Here is a 12,225-nt window from a genome sequence, read left to right as displayed (position 1 = left end):
AGAGGTGAGCAGGCCCATGCGTGGGCCGGATGCAAACGGCGTGCAACAGTACCCCCCCCCTCCTTTCTAGGCCTCCCCCTACGTGGCCGTGGCTTGTTAGGGTGAGTCCTATGAAAGGTCTTCAGGAGTTCTTTATCAAAGATGTTGTGGGAAGGTTCCCACGAGTTCTCCTCGACCCCATAACCCTCCCAGGCTAAGAGGTATTCCCATTTCCCTCGATGCTGACGGACTGCGATGCAGACGGACTGCATCTCTTCAGGTCTCTTACCTGAAGAGATGTATCTGGTTCTGTAGTGTAGAGACCTGTGGAGGAGAGGGGACTCTGTGTGAGGGCCAGGAGAGGAGCAAAGGCTTCAAAAGCGACATATGGAAGGTGTTATGGATACCCATGGCACGAGGTAGCTGGAATTGATACGATACAGCTCCCACTCTTCGAATCACTGGAAATGAACCAATGTATTTAGGAGCCTAGCGATGAGAGGGAAGTCTCAGTCGTATGTGTTGAGTGCTCAGCCATACCTTCTGGCCAGGATGGAAGAGTATAGAGCAGGATGTCTATGGGCATCCGAGGTACGCTTGGAGCGTTCAGCAGCTTGGGAAAGGCGCTCTTTAACTTGGTTCCACACTTGATGAATAGTGTGGGCCATGGATTGCACTGCTGGAGAAGGAACAGTCAAAGGAACTGGAAGAGGCAGCCGAGGTTGTCGTCCAAATACCATGGAGAATGGAGATACATCGGTGGCCGCAGCGACATGGGTATTGTGCAACAGCTCAGCCCAGGGTAGTAGATCAGACCAGTTGTCCTGCTGATCATTCACGTAGGAGCAGAGGAATGTCTTTAAGGTCTGATTGGTCCTTTCAGCTTAACCATTGGCCTGTGGATGGTAGGCCGACTTGAAACTCAGTGCAATGTTAAACCTTTTACATAGGGAGTGCCAGTACTTGGCAGAAAACTGTGGTCCTCGGTCGGATATAATCTCCTTAGGGAGTCCATGGAGATGAAAGATGTGTTTCAAAAACAACTTGGCTAATTCTGGGGCTGACGGAAGGCCCAGCAAGGGAATAAAGTGACCCATCTTCGAAAAATGGTCGATGATGACCCAGATTACGGTATTGTTCTAGGACAGAGGCAAGTCTGTAATGAAGTCCGTCGAGATGCTGGACCATGGCTTGGTAGGTGCTGGAAGTGGTTGAAGTAAGCCCCAAGGCCAGGGCCGGTGGAAGCACTAGGCAAACTAGGCCTGGGCCTAGGGCGCCGAGCATTAGGGGGCGCCGAGCCGCTGATGGCCGACATGAAGGCTCATGCGGCCGCTGGGGGACCTCATCCCACTGGCGGCTGAGCAGTGATCTACTGCTGTACTGTGTGCTGGATACACACAGCAAGAAGATCGGCAGGGCCATAGAAACATAGAAACATAGAAATGACGGCAGAAGAAGACCAAACGGCCCATCTATTCTGCCCAGCAAGCTACGCACTTTATCCATTTTTTTCCCCTTTTTTTTCTCTCCCACCTATTACTATTGGCTTCCAGTACCCTCCAGCCCTAATTCCCCTCCACCCCACCACCAATTTAGAGAGCAGCGCCGTATCTGCATTCAAGTAAACGTCCAGCTCAATTAGGGGTAGCAACCGCTGTAACAAGCAGGCCACACCCTTACCCCATACTCTTACCCACCCCTGTTTTTGTTTTTATATTTTTATTTTTTTGAGATAGCAGCCCTCCATTCTTCCGCTCACCAACTACTGGCCACTGGCATCCTGCTCCGTGAATGCCTCTGTGGCTATTGCCGCTCCGTGCAGTGTTTGAATGCCTCCTCTTTATTCACGCCCTCTAGACTTGATGGATCCACAGTGTTTATCCCATGCCCTTTTGAAGTTGTTCACAGTTTTAGACTTCACCACTTCCTCCGGAAGGGCATTCCAGGCCCATCTAGTCTGCCCAACAAGCTACGCACTTTATCCATTTTTTTCCCCTTTTTTTCTCTCCCACCTGTTACTATTGGCTTCCAGGACCCTCCAGCCCTAATTCCCCTCCACCCCACCACCAATTTAGAGAGCAGCGCCGTAACTGCATCCAAGTGAACGTCCAGCTCAATTAGGGGTAGCAACCGCTGTAACAAGCAGGCCACACACTTTCCCCATACTCTTACCCACCCCTGTTTTTATTTTTTTATTTTTTGAGATAGCAGCCCTCCATCCTTCCGCTCTGTGAAGGTGGAACACCAACTACTGGCCACTGGCATCCCGCTCCGTGAATGCCTCTGTGGCTACTGCCGCTCCGTGCAGTGTTTGAATGCCTCTGTGGCTATTGCCGCTCCGTGCAGTGTTTGAATACCTCCTCTTTATTCACGCCCTCTAGACTTGATGGATCCACAGTTTTTATCCCACGCCCCTTTGAAGTCGTTCACAGTTTTAGACTTCACCACTTCCTCCGGAAGGGCATTCCAGGCATCCACCACCCTTTCCGTGAAGAAATACTTCCTGACATTGGTTCTTAGTCTTCCTCCCTGGAGCCTCAGCTCGTGACCTCTGGTTCTGCTGATTTTTTTCCGACGGAAAAGGTTTGTCGTTGTCTTTTGATCATTAACGTTTCTCAAGTATCTGAAAGTCTGAATCATATCACCCCTGCTCCTCCTTTCCTCCAGGGAGTACATATTTAGATTGTTCAATCTCTCCTCATATGTCATCCGATGAAGACCCTCCACCTTCCTGGTCGCCCTTCTCTGTACCGCTTCCATCTTGTCCTTGTCTCTTTGTAGATACGGTCTCCAGAACTGAACACAGTACTCCAGGTGAGGCCTCACCAAGGACCTGTACAAGGGGATAATCACTTCCCTTTTCTTACTCGATATTCCTCTCTCTATGCAGCCCAGCATTCTTCTGGCTTTTGCTATCGCCTTGTCGCATTGTTTCGCAGACTTCATATCATTAGACACTATCACCCCAAGGTCTCTCTCCTGCTCCGTGCACATCAGCCCTTCTCCCCCCAGCGAATATAGTTCATTCGGATTTCCACTCCCCATATGCATGACTCTGCACTATGGTGGAGCTCACGTCACCACGGCCTGAAGAAAAAGGTTGTGTCTAAACATGCAGGTGCTTCTCCTCCTTCCTGCCCACGTGGTCCCGGAAGAAAAATGTTGCCGGAGTCGCACGGACAGGAAGGAGGAAGAGCATCAGCTGCGTGCAGAAGAAGAGCAGCGCTTACGGGCCACCATGAATCCCAAGTCGCAGCAACCTGAGACGAGGAGGAGGCCCGGTAGCATGTGTGCGTGTATGAGATGAGTTGAGAGATTGTGTGTGAGAGTGAGTTGAGAGACTGTGTGTGGGAGTGAAGAACTGAATGTTTGCAGAGACAGCATGTGAGAGCCTCTGTGTGTGTGAGAGAGACAGCATGAGACAGTGAGAGCCTGTGCTTGAGCAAGACAGCATGTGGGAGTGAGAGAGAGCTTGTGTGTGTGAGAGTCAGACAGCATGTGTCAGTGAGAGACTGTGTGTATGAATGACTGTATGAGAGAGAGCATGTGAGAGTGAGAGCCTGTGTGTGTGTGTGTGTGTGTGTGTGTGTGAGAGAGAGAGAAAACATGTGAGAATGAGAACCTGACTGTGTTTTTGAGGGAAGAAGACAGATGGAGAGAAAAGAAATAGAAAAAAAGATAATATCAAAGGAATTGGCAAAAAAATAAGAAAGGGAAAGTGGGAAAAAAAAAGCCTGCAACCAACCGATTAGAAAACTAAGATCAGACAGCAAATGTAAAAAAAAATAAATTACTTTTTAGTACTGATTGGCACATGAAATCTTTGGGAATGTGCAAGAGTAGCACTTTCTCTATGCGGATCTCACAATGTACGAGATCAGCATGGAGGAAGTGGAAGCCCACGGGGCCTGCACAGAGGAGGCAGCAGAATGGGCTTCAGTGCCAGTAGCAGCAATCAGCACCTCCCCAATAGCCACGCGGCAGCAGTGACAGTGGCAGCAGAGGAATGAGGGAGGCTCTGAGGTTGCTGGCAAAAGAAAGAGAGCACATGTGTATGAATGGGAGTCTGCCTGGGGGTGTATGTGTGTGAATGAATGGGTGCCTGCCTGAGAGTGTATCTGTGTATGAGAATGAATGGATGTCTTCCTGGGGTTTGTATGTGTGAGAATAGGTGCCTGCCTGTGTGTGGTATATGTGTGTGTGAGAATGACTTGGTGCCTGCCTGGGGGTCTGTGTGTGTGAGAATGAATGTGTGCATGCCTGGGGGATGGGGAGGGAATGGTGTGAAAATGAATGGGAGCTTGCCTGTATGTGTATGTTTGTTTGAGAATGATTGGGAGCTTACCTGGGTGTGTGTGTGTTTGTGTGTATGTGAGGGAGCCAGTGAGAGTGAGAGCATGAGTGTGTATGAGAAAATCCAGGGGAGTAAGAGTGTGTGTGTGTGTGTGTGGGGGGGGGGTGAGGAGGGGGAGAGAGTGTCTTACAGCCTGAGAGTGTGTCAGTGTCTGTGAGAGCGAGAGGTCACGGTGGGTATAAGAGCATGAATGTGTATGTATGTGACAGTGTATGTGTGAGAGAGAATGGACATGTGAGTATGTGTGAGAGAGAGAGGATAACCTCCTAATCCTCGACAATATTAGGGTGACTAGAAATCAAGAACTCCCACGTATGGACAGCAGGGGCTTTTTAAATTCCTTATTAGTTTTAATTATTAGGTGTTATTTGATATATGTGCTGTTTTGAAATATTTTATTGGTGTTTGGGAAATTGTAAAAAATGTATATGATTTTAATTGAGAACATAAGAAAATGCCATACTGGGTCAGACCAAGGGTCCATCAAGCCCAGCATCCTGTTTCCAACAGTGGCCAATCCAGGCCATAAGAATCTTGCAAGTACCCAAAAACTAAGTCTATTCCATGTTATCATTGCTAATGGCAGTGGCTATTCTCTAAGTGAACTTAATAGCAGGTAATGGACTTCTCCTCCAAGAACTTATCCAATCCTTTTTTAAACACAGCTATACTAACTGCACTAACCACATCCTCTGGCAACAAATTCCAGAGTTTAATTGTGCATTGAGTAAAAAAGAACTTTCTCCAATTAGTTTTAAATGTGCCACATGCTAACATCATAGAGTGCCCCCGAAAGAGTAAATAACCGATTCACATCTACCCGTTCTAGACCTCTCATGATTTTAAACATCTCTATCATATCCCCCCTCAGCCGTCTCTTCTCCAAGCTGAAAAGTCCTAACCTCTTTAGTCTTTCCACATAGGGGAGCTGTTCCATTCCCCTTATCATTTTGGTAGCCCTTCTCTGTACCTTCTCCGTCGTAATTATATCTTTTTTGAGATACGGCGACCAGAATTGTACACAGTATTCAAGGTGCGGTCTCACCATGGAGCGATTCAGAGGCATTATGACATTTTCCGTTTTATTCATCATTCCTTTTCTAATAATTCCCAACATTCTGTTTGCTTTTTTGACTGCCGCAGCACACTGAACTGACGATTTCAATGTGTTATCCACTATGACGCCTAGATCTCTTTCTTGGGTTGTAGCACCTAATATGGAACCCAACATTGTGTAATTATAGCATGGGTTATTTTTCACTATATGCATCACCTTGTACTTATCCACATTAAATTTCATCTGCCATTTGGATGCCCAATTTTCCAGTCTCACAAGGTCTTCCTGCAATTTATCACAATCTGCTTGTGATTTAACTACTCTGAACAATTGTGTCATCTGCAAATTTGATTATCTCACTCGTCGTATTTCTTTTCAGATCATTTATAAATATATTGAAAAGTAAGGGTCCCAATACAGATCCCTGAGGCACTCCACTGTCCACTCCCTTCCACTGAGAAAATTGTCCATTTAATCCTACTCTCTGTTTTCTGTCTTTTAGCCAGTTTGCAATCCGCAAAAGGACATCGCCACCTATCCCATGACTTTTTACTTTTCCTAGAAGCCTCTCATGAGGAACTTTGTCAAACACCTTCTGAAAATCCAAGTATACTACATATACCGGCTCACCTTTATCCACATGTTTATTAACTCCTTCAAAAAAGTGAAGCAGATTTGTGAGGCAAGACTTGCCCTGGGTAAAGCCATGCTGACTTTGTTCCATTAAACCATGTCTTTCTATATGTTCTGTGATTTTATTTATCAGTAGTTTTAAAATATTCTTTTATTAGTATGGTTTTACTATTATAAATGATGTTTCTTGATTTTATTGTTTTATGAGGAATGGTGGTTCTGTTTTTCCATTGTTAATACACAGAGTCTGGCTTCTTGGGGTTTCCATTTCAGTTTTTTCTAATTTGTGCTCCTTTATTTTGTATTCTGTATTTGGTGAGGGTTTGTCTCTGCTCTGTATGTGTGACCATGATGAGAGATTCCTCAGTAGGTGGTATATTGGTATTCTAGGACCCAGTGTAATATTTACCCTTGCTTATTCACAGGTAGGGTTATTGTTGTTTGAGTCCTTGGTGTTATTACTGTTATGTTATGATGGGATTGCAGTATAGATTTTGAGAATCTTTTTTGCGGGGTTTTGTGTTAGTTCCCAATGTGTCTGGCAGTGGAAGGTGTTTGTGCTGCTGTTACTGTGAGGTGACACCAGAATTTGAAAATATCTTTTAGTATGATGAGCTGTAAGGGAAACATCAAAGCTCCATTGTTTAGTGCAATTTCAGTGGATGCACAGAGTTACAGAGCTGGAGGTGCAGGAGTTTTATTGACATTCTGTCCCTTCCTATATATTCCAGACTTCACTCTCATAGCCATATAGAATTAGTTGAATGAGGCTATCAAATAATTTTATAGTAGTTTTACTAGAAGTTTGAAACTGGCCAGCTTTTTAAAATTATGCAGAAGACCTGATACACGCCCCCACCTGCAGTCATCCCACACACGGAACCACTCACCTTTGGGGTTCCACAGTGGGTCCTGGTCCTGTCTCCCTTGCAGCCCTCGTAAGTCCAGCTAGGCCCAGGTGTACTGCGGCGGCGGTTGCCAGGCCTTCGGCTGCACGTCAGGCCTCACGCTGGGCCTCAGCATCGCAGCAGCTAGCCATGCCCCTACGCACGCGTGGACCAGCCGCCCTGATGTAGGTTCCAGGGCGGGGCCTAGTCCCTTGGCGCACCCTGATTGGACTTATGTTAAAAGGAAGTTCCTGGCTTGCCTGCCTCCTGCCGCCTGCCCAAGACCTCAGCTTGTTCCTGACCTGCCTGCCGCCTGCCAAAGACCTCAGCTTCCTCTTCAACCTTGCCTGACCTCTGGATTTTGACCCTTGCTTCGTTGACCATTCCTCGGACTGACTTCTGGACTCTGACCTTGCTTGATTCTGGCACTGTCCCTAGCCTTGTCATCACCATCTCTATTCTGGTTTGCTCTCCTCCAACCTGTTTCCAGCCTAGAACCCGATAGCGCTCCTCTAGCATCTGTGGGCACGCCGGACTAACACTCTCTCAGGAGATCCTGTGAGGTCCACCTAAGTCCAAGTGGCCCGGGTCCCTGCGGACTCCTCCCCGGGGGACCTCGGGCTTCCAATGGTGAAGCTCTACACTGCCTCTGTCTCCTTCCTTGCTCCGCCCCCTGTGGACAGTCCCTGTACTACCAAAGGACAAGGGCCCACTCCCGAGTGCAACAGGTTGACAAGGCCATGGACTCGGCAGAGTCTCCCGCCTCCAGGGCTCTACCAGGACTGGCCACTACAGTAAAGCAACATCACCAAGCGCTGGAGATGCTGGCTTCTTCAGTAGATGAGCTACGCTTCTAGTTGAAAGAGACTGCTATGGCCAACCCTGTGGGCCTCTCGGCCACTATGCTTCCTAGAACAACTCTGGCACTTCCTGCACCTCCTAGATACAATGGGGATCCATGCTCCTGCCGTGGCTTCCTTAATCAGTGCTTTATGCAATTTGCTCTCCAACCCTCCTTCCAGTTGGAAGGGAAGGTTCTGGCATGGGCCTCTCCCTTATGGGAATGTTCTGATCCCATCCTCTCCAAGATGTCTGACTTCATTGCTCTCTTCAAGCAGACCTTTGGCGATCCTGGTCGGATGGCTATCGCCAGTCATAATCTACTCCATCTTCGTCAAAGGTCAAGGACCCTCTCTGAATACATGGTGGAGTTCCAAACCTTAGCCACAGAACTTGGGTGGCAAGAGGATTGCCTGCAAGCCTGCAAGTCAGCTCTAAAGGATGAGCTCTCTGTCCGTGAGACTCCCACGTCTCTAGAGGACCTAATCTCCTTTGCCGGAAGGATCGATCATCGTCTCCGGCAAAGACGCCTAGAAGTAAAGACTCCACGCTCTTCTCCAGTATGCCCTGCAATTGCACCCTGCACTCCTGCAAGGAACGTAGCACCACCACCTTCCTCCATGGTGGAACTTATGGAGGTGAACCGGGGATGGTTGTCTCCCACAGAACATCTACGCCGTAGAAAAGAAGGGTTTTGCCTTTACTGTGGCACCGCTGGACATCGTCTGCAGTCCTGCCCGGTTTGTCCGGGAAACTCGAATGCCTGAGCCCAGCGGGGGTCCCGAACTTGGGCGCAACTGTTTCTGGCCCTCAACGTTTGCTTCCAGTATCCCTGGGCTTCAAGGCCCACAGATTTGCCGCCACTGCTCTCATCGATACCGGAGTGAGTGGCAGTTTCATTATGGACGATATCATCAAACTCCTGGGAATACCCCTTCAACCGTTGGAGGTGAGTCTTCATATTACCTTCATTCAAGGAGAACATCTTCCCGGTCTAATTACACATAAGACCGTGGCTATTCATCTTTCAGTGGGTACCCTCCATAAAGAAGAAACATCCTTCTACGTGTTGAAATGCTCAACGCATCCGGTAATTCTGGGGTTGCCTTGGCTCCAGACTCATGAACCCCAGTTCAATTGGCAGTTGGTACAGTGGGGGCTGAAATGCCAAGCTACATGTCTCCGGCCGGTGTCTCCCGTGATATCAGTTTGGAAGTCTACAACGCTTCCTGGTCTGCCTCCACAGTATGCGGAATTCAGTGATGTATTCTCAAAACAGAAAGCAGACACTTTGCCTCCATTACGTAAGTTCAACTGTCCCATTGAACTTCTGCCGGGCACGATGCCTCCCAAAGGCAGAACCTATCCCTTGTCACAGCCTGAGACTCAGGCTATTTCAGAGTACATAAAAGAAAACTTGGAGAAGGGGTTTATTAGACCATCTGATTCGCCCGCAGGAGCGGGGTTCTTCTTTGTGAAGAAAAAGGATGGTGGACTTCGTCTTTGCATTGACTATAGGGGTCTCAACGCTATAACACGCAAGGACCATTACCCACTACCCCTTATCAGTGAATTATTTGACTGCCTTGAAGGTGCCAGAGTATTTTCCAAGTTGGATTTGAGAGGTGCGTACAATTTAGTACGTATCCAAGCTGATGACATCTGGAAGACAGCATTTAATACTAGGGATGGCCATTATGAATATGTAGTCATGCCCTTCGGGTTATGTAATGGTCCAGCCGTCTTTCAGCATCTCATGAATGAGATCTTCAGGGACCTCCTGCACAAGTTTGTTGTCATCTACCTTGACGACATTCTGATATTCTCCAAAGACATCGAAAGCCACCGTGAACATGTTCGAACTGTCCTCCAACGATTAAGAGAGAATCACCTGTACACTAAATTAGAGAAATGTTTGTTTGAACGCAGTCATCTACCTTTCCTAGGATATATAATATCTGACCGTGGCTTTTCCATGGACCCGGAGAAAGTCCAAGGAATCCGTGACTGGCCCCAGCTAGTCGGGCTTCGAGCCTTGCAACGGTTCCTAGGCTTCACTAACTATTATCAAAGCTTCATTGCCAACTACTCCTCCATGGTCGCCCCACTTACAGTGATAACTAAGAAGGGGGCCAATATCCGAGTCTGGAAATCTAGAGCCATCGCGGCATTCCTGAGGCTCAAGGATGCCTTCAGCTCCGGTCCATGTCTCCAGCACCAGGATCCCAAACGTCCATTTGTAGTGGAGGTAGATGCCTCAGCAATCAGAGCCGGGGCTTTCCTAAGTCAACACTCGCCCACGGGCAAGTTAATTCCTTGTTCCTTCTATTCACACAAGTTCACCCCCACAGAGCAACGCTATACAGTTGGCGATCGTGAAATACTAGCAGTGAAGTTAGCTCTTCAGGAATGGTGCCCCTGGTTGGAGGGGGCGCAGTACAAATTCACTATATTCACGGATCACAAGAACTTAGAGCACCTCAAAGAGGCTCAGCGTCTAAATCCTCATCAGGCCCGCTGGGCCTTGTTTTTTGAGAGATTCGACTTTAATCTCTGTATCCGTCCTGGTTCCAAGAATCAGCGAGCTGACGCGCTGTCTTGATCCTTTGAGCCCGAGGATCTTCCGGAAGTTCCTAATTATATCATCGATCCTGCCTATATATCAATAGCAGCAACCACTACTGTTCCAGTCGGGAAGACTGTCGTCCCTCGCCGACTATGAGAGCGGGTCTTAAGGTGGGCCCATGATTCAAAGCTGGCGGTCATCCTGGCCATGCCAGAATGCTGGAGATGCTGTGCTGACACTATTGGTGGTCCACCATGGTACAGGACTCTCGGAGTTATGTGGACTCCTGTCCCACTTGTGCACAACAAAAGCCACCAACAGGAAAGCTTTGTGGCTTGCTACAGTCACTCCCAGCGCCTACTGAACCTTGGTCCAGTATTTCAAGAGATTTCATCACGGATCTTCCCCATCACAAGGCAACAAGGTGATTTGGGTTGTAATCGACCGCTTCTCGAAGATGGGGCACTTCATCCCGTTGCCGGGTCTTCCGTCAGCCCCGGAATTAGCAAAACTCTTCTTGAGAAACATCTTTCGACTTCATGGACTCCCCAAGGAGATTGTCTCCGATCATGGACCACAGTTCGCCGCCAAGTACTGGCGCTCCCTATGTCAGAAATTCAGTATTTCCTTCAATTATACCTCGGCCTATCATCCTCAGGCCAATGGGCAGGTTGAGAGAACTAATTGGACCTTGAAAACGTTCCTATGTTCAAAAGTCAATGACCAACAGAATGATTGCCCAACATCACATAAGGACATAAATTTGCCGTATAATCTAAGGTGACGGGAGAATGATTGACATTGGAAGGGGAGGGCTCTGTGGAAGAATGTCTTGGCTGTAGGTGTGGTTTGTGTTTGATGATTGACAGTCCTGGTTGGGAGGTAGGGGATTTAAAAAAGCGGAAATGGTTAGCGAATTTCCGATTTCACGGGCCGTTGTACAGCGGCGGTATGAGGTTGTGTTAAATCGTAACGCTTTGAAGAGACGTGGAATCGTGACATTATGAGGAGACGTTGAATTATGCAGGCGCTGAGTTGTGGTATGTAAGAGTTCATGCTGGGCATGTGTGTTTTGATATTTGAACAAGAATAAATAGCATATCATGTTTTTTTCGGGTTATATACATATTTTCTATGTTTAGGAGAAAAGGATATATGAGGCTGGAGAAGTCCATTTTATGGAGGAAATTGGAGATTTTGTGGTGACCTCCGTTGAAGATAATCGTGAAATCATAATCTTTTGCTATTTAAAAATTATAGACACGTATGAGTATGTGGTTTGGGATATTATTAAGATAATTTTGTTGAACAGTTTTGAATTAGATTGATATGGTTACTGTTGAAGAATTATGATAAACATATGAGATGGGGAGAGTTAAAATACATTTTTGTGTCTAGGAATTTGGGATGTTTAATAATTAGTTGTGTTTGTGGTAAATGTAATTGGTTTTTATATTAAATGTATTTTGTATTATAGGTAGTGTGGGTACCGATGAGCTAGTGGAAGATTCAGCACATTGGAGAATTGAGCTCCCATGTGAAAGGGAGTATGTAAGAGAAAATTGTGTCAAAATATAACCCCTGAGGAAGCTTAATCGCGAAACAAGGTCCTTGTCGGGGACTGACAATATAGCACATATTAAATACATGGGGAGTGTTAACAATTGTTGAAGAATTAAAGATCTACATTAAAAGGAAATAATGATATTGGATATGTATAGAAACATTATATGAGGGTTCATTTACTTGCAATTTGTGTACTGTAATCTTCCTGTATGTAAAAAATGTGTTTGGGAAATGTGCAATATGGTGGGTATTTTAAGTAAAAGTATGGTTGGTGTGAGTGAATGAGTAGTATATTTTATGGGATAGTGTGTCATGTATATTTATGAAAAAATCTTTTAGGAAT

This window comes from Rhinatrema bivittatum, chromosome 8 (assembly GCF_901001135.1).
Source record: "Rhinatrema bivittatum chromosome 8, aRhiBiv1.1, whole genome shotgun sequence".
NCBI classification, from domain to species: domain Eukaryota; kingdom Metazoa; phylum Chordata; class Amphibia; order Gymnophiona; family Rhinatrematidae; genus Rhinatrema; species Rhinatrema bivittatum.
This window is presented reverse-complemented; position numbering follows the sequence as displayed.